The sequence below is a fragment of the Genypterus blacodes genome, unplaced genomic scaffold (assembly GCF_046128005.1).
Source record: "Genypterus blacodes isolate CSIRO-AG114 ecotype Tasmania unplaced genomic scaffold, CSIRO-AGI_Gbla_v1 ptg000048l_1, whole genome shotgun sequence".
NCBI lineage: Eukaryota > Metazoa > Chordata > Actinopteri > Ophidiiformes > Ophidiidae > Genypterus > Genypterus blacodes.
In genome coordinates, this window is record NW_027466861.1 from 1,126,838 (window position 1) to 1,139,909 (window position 13,072).

Below are 13,072 nucleotides of genomic sequence, written 5' to 3' on the forward strand. Positions count from 1 at the left end.
AGGCACTCAGGAGCCCAGCACAGGAGCTTCAGTGCCACCAAACGCTGCATCTTAGAAACGTCTACTGAAATATTCCAATTATTAGCCAAATCGCGTGTTGTTTAAGTGGTGCACGATTGAAGTGGGACACATTTGAGATCTCATTTGCAGCCCCAAATTACGATTACGCCCTCCTCCCTCCTCGTCTGATCTGCTGTTCATAAGAAGCAGTATGAAGATGAAGGAGCGCCATGACTGAGACCCTGCATGCCAACATGAAGATTGTCTATTTGTTTGTATGTTTGGACTTTTAATCTTGTCAAGTGGGTTGCAGAGCGCAGCTGTCTGTATACAAAACCAGTGGGGTGGCTGATCTAATACATTGAGCTCTGTTTACCTCCCTCTCCCTCCATGCCCCCACTCTTCCTATCCATGGCCCTGTTTCCGTCTATGGCAGAGATGGATCTACAGTGGCTCCTGGTGGCACTCTGAGGTACTGTGGGAAGGCTCAGCGACGCAGTGAATGCACGGAATCCTTGACCTAATTTCTGTGCTCGTGTGACTCGCGTTCGTCACCAAATGATTGTTGGGGAAAGCTGCCGTGCCTTGCTCATAAACAGAACAGAGGATGGAGGGAGGGCGAGAGCAGCCTCCTCACTTTGGCACATGAGCTCAGATGCAGCAATTCTGAATAACAGAGTAGCTGCAAGGATGGCAGAACGCGTCTTCGCAGAGGCTTTCACGCGTTCTGGCAACTGAGTGAGGTTTGTGTCATAAAACATCGCAGAAGATTAGAATCTATCCAGAAGGATTTTTTTGTGCACGGAGGCACAGATGAAACAAATACTGTAGCTCCAGGAATCTCATGTGTCTCTGGGGGGAGGCAGTAGCAGATGTATTGTGCACATAATAACTTAACATAGGCTCCTCCGCAGAATATGAAATACTGTAAGACATAAAGCTCGTAAAGCTTGGGTACATTCTAACCAAAGTCTGCTCAGTAAGTCATCATCCTTCTGGCATGGAGTAGGCTCCCCTCGCTCCTCAAAACATGGGCACATTTTTTAACTGTTGAAAGAGTCCAATAAAAACAAAGCACCCTCAAATTTCTCTAATTGGTTTTACACTCAGTTGAGATGGTTTTTGTGGCTAAATGGTTTGATTTGCAAAAACGACAGTAGAACCAGTTTCAGCAAATGAATGTTAAATGTCCGCTTCTTCTTCTTCTTCTTCTTCTTCTTCTTATTGTCTGCTTCTTATTGCCTCTGTAATCATCCCAGGCCAAACCACAAATTCAATATATTCTGTATGTCATACTCCGTAACCACTCTCTGTGACAGATTTACGATTTTTGATTTACAAAATTTGAGTTCCCATCATTTTTACTTAAAATTGTGTAAAGCTTGGGTCAATGGAAATGCCGTTTGCGTCTCCCCTTTGTTTGGTTCTTTGTTAGCCATAGTTGGTCTGCAGAATTTTGCTCTTCTGTGTGAAAAGTACACATCTCCTCTCCTAAGACAAACCGTGATATTTGTCTACTTTGTGGCTGTTTAGTTTGCCCCTGCCTTTCTGGTCTGCGTCTTAGCGCTGCCTTGGCTTCGGCTCCATATACATTTCTCTATGTGAATGAACTCAAATCTCCAATTTCTTTGGCTCCATGTCTGTTCCTCTCTGGAGTCTGATCGTGTCTTTACAGTGAGGATTTAGAAACTTCCCGGAGAATACAGCCTGTGGAATTGTGGGATCAATGCATTATGCTGCTTATGTTAATGAATAGTGTGTGCTCTGTATTCTGAGGAAATGGGGGGGATTCAATCAAAGCCAAATCCATTGCTCAAAAGCTCTCTCTGGACCAAACCGCTAACTCAACCTAATTCCTTATGTCAGAGGGGAGAACAAAAGGTATACATTAATAAATAAAAACCTGAAACGTAATTCCGCCGAAGATGAAACGCCACGCTGATCCGCCGATGGGAGGGGTCAAGGCGGAGGCGAACATGGCAGTGAGGTTGATGAAGGGCCTGCAGCTTTCTGACAACTTATTTTCGGCAGGTTTATCCGTCAACCATGTTGATTCCATTAGCTGGGACCTGACAGCATGTGGCTGGGCTCCAAGCTCTATCAGTCTCACATCACAAGCTAGTGAGAGAAAGAAAGATGGCGAAATCGGCAGAAAGAGACAGAGGGAAGTAAGCAAAGGCCGGCCCTTTCAGAGCACAGTATGACTTCACTTCTTAAAAATGCCTCACCATCATCTCTCTCTCCCTCTGTGTGTGTGTGTGTGTTTGTGTGTGTGTGTGTGTGTTTGAAATGTTCAGTCGAGACAGATTCACGAAGACACGCTGTCATAATATTGCTGTCACAAAAGCATGGCCATGCTAGTCATGGCAAACTGTATCTGGTTTTGGTTTCATAGCCGTAAGTTCACCTGAAGCAGGGATCCAAAACAGGTTTAGAGCTCTGACGAATTGAATTGTTGCTCCCAAGCGAAAGTGGAAAGTAGCAAGTAGTACTCACTTCAAGTACTTGTGTTTCGAGGTACTTTCTACTTGGCTGCATTTCCCTGTTACTTTGAATTTATAAAGGGAAATGTGACTAATCTAACCTGAATGCCCATATCAGTGATTTCCTGAAAACCATTTGGGGACCATTTGATACTTGAGTTACTTTGTAAATTGCCCACGTTCATATTCTAAATTTTCAGACAGTCTAAGTATTATCCATTGTGATATTTGTACTTCTCCCTACCCTGTAGCATGGTGATCACTGCTACAGTTTACACAAGCTGACGACGACAACAATAGGCTAAGAAAAGGAAAATAAGATGAAAAGGATTATGACAAGACCATTATGTCAGCATTAGAAGCCAGCAAGCGCGCTCGTCTGAAGTGGGTCAAAACCCTAATACCTTCTTTGTGTACGTGACAAAGTGAAAGCAACTGCCACCGCCGCCTTGTTATACCCATTTCCCACACACACACACTCACGCAGCCACATAAATCTGCTCCTCATTTACTCCTCAGACGATTGAAATTCAATTCCCCGCGAAACTGGTTCTGAAAAGACACTTCAGGCTCGACAAGTTACCAGTTTGGGCAATACCCATCCCCATTTAGGCAGAGCTGAATTAGATCTGGGGGGAAAGGGAATGGGGTCAGACTGCCATATTTCATTTTTAAACCAAAGCTCATATTTTTGTCTGATCTTCCTCGCCGTCCTGCGGACTCCATGAAGGCATTTGGTGCTCAAATTTACTCCTCGTCTCAAATTGCCTTTTTTATATGCCACTACTTTTTCCTGCTTTCAGTCCATCAGGCTTGACTTGTTATTACAGTTTCCCTTCAAAATGTGCCAGGGATGGATCTGCTGGGCTCGGTCTAATGAGGATAGAAGTCTACGTCGTACAGTCGGGCAGCTTTAACTACAAATAATGGTCAAACTGACTGAGAAGAAACATTACTTATTTCAAGGGTAATGAATTTGAACGTCATTAAAAGGCTTTTATTCTGTTAAACTCGTGCCCAAACAATTCATGCTCGCAAGAACTGAAAGTCAGGGTTTGACAGGACAATTTGTATGATGCCTGAGAACTCATTAGCTTGAGAAAGCTAATTAAAGCTTTCTGAATGGTTCCTTGACCTGTGAAATCTGCAGGCCAGGGAAGCGTGAGAGAAGACGGAACAAAGTAGAAATCTTGATTAAAACTCAGTAGGAACTCGGTCCTCGGAATTGATTGTTTAAGCTCATTCCAAGTCATGTGGGTTAGTAACTATAAGCCCTGATAGTGGTTTGAGCAGGCAGCTTATTGAGAGTGGATGGATAGAAAACACATGTTACGCCACAGAGCTCTGACTAATTGATCAGTGAAAATCAGAGTGCTGTAGGAAAGCGTAGCTAGGAGCATGAACATGAATTTCTGTCTCTGTCTTTGCAGATGATAGGGCCACAGCTTGAGATTGAGATCTAAAATGCACCACTTTGTTGCATTTTCCCTCGGCTTTTGTTTGGTTTCACTCTCACACTACAATTTGGTTTGCTTGGAAATTTCCATCGGCCACGTAAACACATTCGCTGCTTAGAAATCCCTGGAAGAAGGAATGGGAATATTAAAAAAGAAAGGAATGGTTTATGTTTTCGAATCATCGGGAGTGTGTTTGCTTTGACCAAGACCACTTTGTCGAAAGGGTCTCAGTGTAAATGTTTTCTTGATCACGACACACCCCATAGAGAAAGAAACCATGGATTTCCTGTGATTTTGTCCTCTTGAGCAAATAGAATTGTTTGGATTTGTTGACTGCTTCAATCTGTAGGTGAGCAGTTTTGCTCACCTAAAAGATTTGGACACAATGAATGATGCGCTCATGAACAAAAAGACAACTGACTTAAAGAAATCATAACAAGTGGGGAAATGCAGGTCAGATTCAATCAGTCTAAACCAGGTAGGTGGTATAAAACCCCATTAAAGTCAATGGAAGGGGCCGCTCAAGAGTTTCACTTTATACAGTTTGTTGAAAGGCAAGATGTTTTATTCAGACACCCCCAGGTCTGTCATTTTAGAAACAGTCGGAAGCGTGGGGATGTGAAGTGGCATTAAATGCGGCATTGGGCTGCGCTGGACCTCCCCAATTTTTGAATCGAAAATGTGACACAAGACCACAGCTGGATCTAAGAGGAGTAACTAGGAAAGAGAAGTACCGGCAGGAGTCTCCTTGACCTTGGCCAACGAGGTTTAGAAAAGGAAATAAAGAAGGAGAAAGTGAAAAGAAGTCTTTTTTTTTCTCGAAGGGGTGAATCCCTCAGGTGATCCTCCTATCTGACCTCCACAAAATGAAGGAAAATGGGCTAAACCTGTGCCGGTGCCTGGAGGAGATTCAAGTTGGAGACAAAGAGCAGAGGGCGGAAAAAAGGAGGTTAAGGCCCTCCGTGGAATTGGAGGCGGCGTTCCCTTAGACTGAGGGATATCAACACGGGATTGTCCGGTACCAAATTAGTTCTGCGATCTGAGATTCTGGGATGCATCGAATATTCATTCCACGTATCCCAGTATCTCAGATCAGCTTAGTTGGCAGTGATATCTGCCAATGAAATGGAAAAGCTAATAAGGAGGCAGTAAAAAAAAACAAAAAACAGCTACACAGCAACGTCTTATATTGGATATAACTCAGCTCCTTGGCCCAAGAAATCAATCATTGCAGAGTTAACGGCAGGAAAGCAGTTTGTCTGTTAAAGTTGTGAGCTGTAAAAACCCATTGAGTTAAGAATGGAAAAGTATCCAGAGAATCTCATAGCTGAACGAGTCCGGGGACTGTGTTGAATGCATTACTCTTCTCCACACTCAGCCTTTTTATATTTGATTTTCGCTTATTTTTCTCTTCTCTGGGTTTAGTTTTTTTTTTTTTTTGACTTTCTCAGTTCTGCCTCGGCATTGTCTCAGCCCCTAGTCTCTCCGTCTCTGCCTCGATGTTCTCTTATATTATAAATCTGACTCCCTCTCCCTCTCATTCTCCCTCTCTACCCGCGCACTCCGTAGAAGTTAGACATGATCTTTAATTCAGGCCGGCGGCTCGGCTTAATGTGGTCCTGGGCTCCCGAGTTCCCTTCAAATGAGTTTTTCTATTACGGCTCTCCCTCTCCCGTCGACGGCTGAGGTTGCACTGCAGGGCTATTCCCTCGCGCTATTCCAGTCATACGCGATTGTGGTGAATGCTAAGCTGCCCGGAGTTTGAGCATCCATATCATATCAGTGTGTTTGTGTGAGAGTGAGACAGACATGGAGGGGCGTGGGGGGTTGCCAGAGGCTTGTATGCAATTGCAGCACTCAAAAGCAAAGAATCTGATCTTTAGTTTTGTAGAATTCTCCAACTAACATCTACGCATAAGGGCTGGAACAAAGAAAGACGAATACCCTTGCGCAGAACATTGGCGCGTCTAATCTAGTTTCAAATTAAATCACACCCATTGATCATCTTCCCCCTTTATCTTCTCTCTCTGATTATATGTTCTGCTCCCCTTCCCGTTGCTCTGCTCATTAACGCCTCTGCAACCCGGCAGCTGATTCTTCTGACTGCTCAGCACCCTGGCATTGATCTTCAGTCGCCATTTATATCCACAGACACTCGAACGCATATGCACACACTGAGTCATGATTCAGATTTACAGGCGTGTCCGTACACACATATACTTGTGTGTATTGTAGAGATCTTCAAGGTCCAATTTGGGGCGGGGTTCAAATCCTACTACAGTCTGTTTGGAACCAATATTGCTGCAAGTCTCAAGTGTGTGTGTGTGTGTGTCAATATGTCCTATACCCAAGTAAATCCATACCGATTCACTATCAGCTCTGATCACCCAGTGTGTTGTTATCGCTGTGGGAGAAAATGAGGTTTTGAGGTGAGACTGAGAGAGTGAACTGAGGTGGGGTGAGGTATCAGAGGTGTTTGAGAGCCTGAGAGCTACAGATTAACCAGCTACAAGTAGTGAAGCTACTAACTCAGTTACTTTTGTCACAGCAGTTTCCAGCTTTTTCAACGCAGTTTCTGCTTTAGATTTAGCTTCACTGTAGTTAGCAACTCTTTTCTGCGAGTTTGTTGTGTTGTGTAGCAAACTACTTTATAAGCAGAGTAGCTTGGCTTACAGCTTCACTACTCTAATTTGTGAGTAGATTGAAGCTTGTACAGTAAAGCTTGCATCTCAAAGCAGCTTCCCTGAAAGCTGCTCATTAATTCCTGCCACGTCATGCTGTGTCGGTGTCAGTTCAGGTCAGCAGCAGTTTGGAGATGGGTTTAATTATCGCTCGGTCCTGACTGTCCTCAGATCCCTTCTTGAGATGGAATCTCTCTCGCTCTTTGTTTTATTTGATTGAAAATGAATCCACATGTCAGGGTCAGGTATGTTTTGCATGAGTTTGTTTGTGGTCATGTCCTGTCTTGCCCTGCGCTGGTTCAAAACTTCTTTCAGCAAGAAAGCCACTGATGCTTTGGGCCTCTTAACAAGAACGTCCCGGGTTCCAATCTCACTCTGGTCTTTTCTATGCCTAGTTGGCATGCTCTCCATGTATCTGTGTTGAGCTGTATGTGGTCTACCCTGGCTTTTACCCAACATCGGCTAGGATAAGACCCAGCCACCCACAATCTTGAAGGGGAAAAGCAGACATAAAGGATGAATGGATGGATGTGGTCATCATTTATGCACTCTGCATTAAGTAAGTCTATCATAATCAGACTGATATAGGGATACACATATATTGGTTACTAACAAACCAAGATCATTTAATTTGAATTGATTTCTTCAAGCATGTAAGCCCTCCAAACCTTCCATTGTTTTAGCATCAGCAACTGGACAATTGAACAGATAAGAAATGACACAAACACTTACTGTATCTCTATTTGTTATTGTTTTCTCTGGGCCTGTTCCTGATGTGATTGAATCTCCACTGCCAAGGGGCCTCCTTAACTCTGCTTTTTAATATATTCCCATGACGGCAGTAATCTCTACGAGGCATCGAGCACCGACGCCGGCGAGATTTCCAGCATGACAAATACTCCGGACGAGGATGAATCATTTATACACACAGGCGAGCTGCTTCACAAATCTAAAGCACGGTATTGAAAAGGGCTGAAATGTGTCGCCACAGATAAATTTCAAATACATAAGCCTATTTTTGGCAAGATTCTCTCTGATCATTATCATCTCCTGATCCCCTCAGAGTATTTTACGTTTTTAATGCAATCCCACGTCGTGTGACACAAACAGAATAACTAAGTATTAGGGAGATCACGCCATGGGTGTTGGACGTGCGAATGTGTGCGTGCGTGAAAGCATTACAGAAGGGTAAAAAGACATGCCAAGTGTGGAATAATGGTTTGGCATGTGTGAAAATGAACACAGTGATTGGGATTAATGACCTTATGGGAGCCTAAAGTGGGCATAATGAGCTGGAAAAGGCATATTCTAGATAAACCCACTGGAATGATAATGGGACAAACTGCTGCAGTGAACGTCCATATTGAGAGATATCAACAGTAAATTTCACCTCAGTGGAGCTCATTTCTGCATACCTCAGGCTCATGAAGGACTTTGATCCAAGATCAGAGCCAACTTCCCGTATAGACCTGTTGAGCTTTATTCTGTGATATTTCAACCATTTATAGTAAGCGTTTATTAGAGGTTGCGAATGTGATTCTCTTTTTAATCAACCAAACTCCACACTGTGATTGTATTTCATACCAAATCTTTTTTTCCATAGAATATTTACATATCTTTTCCTTATAAATAGTTCACACTAGCTGGATCTACCTGTGCTACGCATGGGTCTTTTCAAAGTGTCATTCCCATGATGACGTGAAGTTTATCACAGTCATCAAAGAGTATGAGGTTCTTTCTCGATCTCAGGATGGAGTCTGAATTGTCTGTAGTCGTTGTCATAATAAGCGATAATTCACCACTAATATGATTAATAAAATTCGCCTCCCACAGTGGTCGATATAAAAAGAATCAAGCTCTCATGTCTCCGCTAAGTTTTAAATCCGTCAGAACTTTGGAACGTGCAACGTGAGCCGTATTCCTCCACTCAGTGTGTTCGTCTCTGACTGACGTTTTAATTACTGTAGATTTTTTCACATCAAATTTCAACACACAATTTGGAAACGAAGTCAAATAACAGCCCAAAAAGCTTCTATAGAGACACCCAAAGCGAGAGTTGGCAAGTAATGAATCTGACAGACAGCTGATCTCTTTCATTTGCACATTTATGCCAGTGATGATGAGTGTTGAAAGGCTTTATAATGTTTGCAGTTGCTCGGCGGCCACATCACTAAGCTTTAATTGCCATCTTTGAATTTGAATGTGTGTGTGGGCATTGTGCACTGACTGAGAAGAACCCGTCTGCATACTTAATACATCTCCTGACGTAACATTAACGCGCATAATATTTCAGGCTTGTGGCTGGAGCTGTTTTTATTCAGGGGATTATGGCATCCGGATGCTTTTGTATTGTTAATTGTTATTATTTTGAGTAGTAGGAATGATGTAGCTCTTTTAATTATGTTCATTTAAATGTGAACCCAGAACAGCCCAGAACAGTTTAATTCAGTTGCACTGAAGCTGTACCAAGGATTCAGTGCAACTGCGACAACACTTTATGGTTTTTACTGCATTGGGCAATATTTTCATGTTCAAAATGAGAAATAAACAGTGTGCAGATTCTTTGGTAAGGGACATTCCCAGATGTGGAAAACCTTAGAATATCCCTTAAGTTTTGGACCTTTTTTATGATTGTATTCATGAAAGGTCGAGATTTAATCACAGTTAAGGATTTACATGTCCTCAAAATCTGCTTTTGTATCATCACTTAAGAAACCAGTATGAGACAGCTTGCAGTTCAATTTTAATAATGTTGCACATTTGCTGAAAAGTAGACATTATGTAGAGCTTACAAGTTTGATTCTACAAATTGGAGTACATATTTAGCTGACAGCGCTGTAGGAGTTGGTTTGGTTGCTGTACTTATTACACAATGGAAATAGACTAGTGTATACTATTTGTCAAATATATGTTGAACCCTTGCTTATAATGCAATACGTTTGCCTTTCTCTGTGCTGAAAAGTTTTATCCTACAGAAAAAAAGACTTGAAAAGTTGAGCTGTCGTCAGCAGCTGCACTTTGGCTCCTCTTCACCACCGTTCACTGAGTTCTGTACCTTTCCTTCAGGCTTCTTCTTCAGTTTGTGCTGCTGGCTCTTGGGACAGATGTCTCAGGTTGTCGCTCACAAGGGGGTTACAACGGGGAGACACGGGAGAAAGCAAACAGGAAGTAAGTGAAGGGTGCAAAATCCAACCCTCTGGGGGGAGTCGCCTGATCCAAACACAGTTGTAGGTGCCAAAGGAGAAAGGAGAGGTTGGGCTGGAAGAAGAGGAGTGAAATGAAGGGTGAGGAGAATGAAATGAAGCAAAAAGAGGGGTTTTAGTCGAACATGTGTTGCGGACAGCTGCTTGCTCGGAGCCCGCTGGCTGCGCTTCAGGCTTTACGACTGTGGGCACCACAGTCCAGAGGAAAGTTGGGAGAAGAAGGCGTTTGAAGGCGAGGAGGGCAAAGCGAAGAGCAATGGGATGAGAAGATAATAACACTGCAGAATAAAGCATAGAAAGACCTGTGAAGATAAAACAGAAGAATCTGCTCTGAAATCAGGCATATCTCTCACCACACATGATAACTTTTACTCTTTGACATAAGTCAGCTCTATGGGCCCCTGGGGTCCAGGCCCGTGAATTTATGGGGCTGGGTTAGTGAGTGGTAAAGGAGATGGCTGTGGGAATTAGTGGAAGCTGTCGAGGTAAAGCTTCACTTGCTCTCCCAAAGGTCTTCTTGATCATCACGCGTGTACCCTGGAGACGATGACTCAGGTCAGCGCTTGGATGCCCCTGTCGCATGCTCATCACGTCGCCGTGAGAGATGTTGGCATAAGGGAATAACATTGTAATTCACACACACCCTGAGACACACATGCATACACGTACTTGCGCACACACACACACACACACACACACACACACACACACACACACACACACACACACACACACACACACACATGCCAGCACAGTTCCATCGCGTCTTGTGTGATTTTCCTTGACATCTGAGTCAGTTCTCATCACTCTTGGGTTCTTGTCATACTGGTAAATGGCAAATGGCTTGAGTGTTTGTGTTTGTGCACATGTGTGAATGTGTGTGTGTATGTGCCATATGTCTTATGCCGCTGGTAAATGGCCCTCCAGGCTCTCAGGGGCCCGATTTGACTCAGAGAGAAACGACCACACTGACCGTGAGGATAAACATACAGATGGATGTCTGCACTCCTCATGATGAAAGGACTTCATGACCTACAGTGTACATCAAACCAGTGGCCAGACTGGAGGAGGGGAGTCATTGCTGCGTATAGAAGGTTGTGACCCTTTCAGATGGCGATGATGCTCCCTGTAGAGAGGCCCTGGGTGTAAAATTGTCAGACTCTCTACAGATAAGAGGTCTGCTTGTGATGTCAGAAAGCAGCAGTTCCAGCGTTATTCAAAGAAATGTCTGGACATTGACCTGATTTGGAGATCGAGGAGCTTCGGTCCATTAGTGTAGAGGACAAAGTAATTTGTCAAATTGAAGGAACAATCAAAGAACCAAAATAACAAAGCGTATTTTTTGTATCACATCTTGCAATGACATCAGTTAGTTGTCAAAGCAGTTTTTTCGAGCCTTGCCGCCACTTCCAGGCTAAAAAAAAGGCAGAACGCACCTCCTGCCTGACCTGTAATTCCAGGTTTACTCTATGTGAGAAGGTGATTGCCCTGGCTATAGTGCTGCAAGTGTGAATGCAGTAGCTGAGTAACATCTCGGCATTAGGTCTTTCTGCTTTGTCTTGATAAACATGTGTGGAAGGGACTATGTGACTCTTCAACTACAGTCTGGTCTTTCACCTAATGAAAACACCCCACCCATTCATCTTTATCTGGACGTCTCTTCTGATACACATTTGGAACCTTTGTCTGGAATTATGGGTAATTGATTTCCCTGATGTAACCTAATCTTGCTACCTGTGAGCAGTTAAGCAGCAGCGAGCGAAGAAGAGAATCGATCCAAATGAGTTGGTGTCGGTAGTTGTGATGTGAATATCCATAAAGGCATTAGCGGGGTCTCTCGCTGTCTTACTCAGTATAACTGTTGTTGTGTGTGTGCGCGTGTGCGTGTGTGCGTGTGTGTGTGTGTGTGGTGTGTGTGTGTGTGTGTGTGTGTGTGTTTGTGTGTGTGTGTGTGTGCAATAAGAAGCAGTTTAAGGTCTAAATAGCCTTAAAAGTCAAGTGGTAATGTACTGCCCAGGGATCTATATGTTCTAATATTGGCACTGTGCATCAAAAATTATGGACACCCACTGGTATGTCTATTAGTTATTAAGTTCTTAAGTTTTGGGAAAGTTCAGTTTTTTGAATCTGTTCCAACAGCGACTGGACGTTCGCCATATTTGGCATCTGAAACAAATGGTGGGATTTCTCTTTCTAAGCTTGTTAAGTAAAGAAAATGAAAGCTTAAGAGTACTTCTCTGTTTTCTTAAAGGCTAAATGGATGATTCATTTAAAAATCTAAATAGGCAGTTCAGTTTAAAAGCCTCTGTGGTTTCATTTCCCAATGGAGCCGAGGACTGTGATCCTCCTCATCTTTTGTCAACAATTAGATCATTTATTAGACTCGATTAAACAATTCCGTTGCCCGTATTAACACAGCCTGGCGCTGAATCTCCGTCGTGTAAACAGATGGCGTGAGCGAAAGCGACAAGTTTAAACTCCGCCGATAATCTGACGGCTGAGATTTTGATCCTTTCTGGGGGATCCTGAAAACACACACACACACACGGCCATTCATAATATGGTGTTGTGGAATTGAATACACTGCTGCTGTCTTAAGAAGGTACCAGAACAGTTACGTTTTTCCTAAGAATGACATCATAGTGCTATTTCGTGACAGAAAAACCAACCAATCCTGGAGTGTGATGAAACTGTCATGAAACTCTGTCGCTTAGTATTTCCGAGAGCCGACGCATCTCGATTCCTCTGAATGTGTCGATTAGTGATTGTTTCCTGTCAGCTGAGTTTGGATCCTTTCCACATTTCAGATACCAGCAGTCTGACTTCATAGATAAGGTGGCGTTCACTTTCCGATGTTCTTTTATCTGTTATCAGGAAAATTCAGTATAGATAATCACTGAATGTTATCTCTTACAATGAAAATACAGATATGCTAACAACGTCAAAGTGAAGTTTTATCGAAGGAACGAGCCGCAACTTCTTTCTTTCCACATCTGCACTTTGTACAAACACTGTCCTTTATCATTCCCCACATTAAATGAGGGTATCGGGTATTGATTCCTCTCAGTAATGGATAGACGGCACGGCGCAGTGAAATTAACCTCATCAAACATTCTCGTGCACTCTCATGTTGACAAGCCTGATTGGATTTAGTGTCGCCACGTATCTCTGAGGTGTTGGCCAATCTTTATCAAACATACTGTGTTTGTCATTGCTTCTCTGCTCCTTTGGAGGGAAGCCAGATGTCT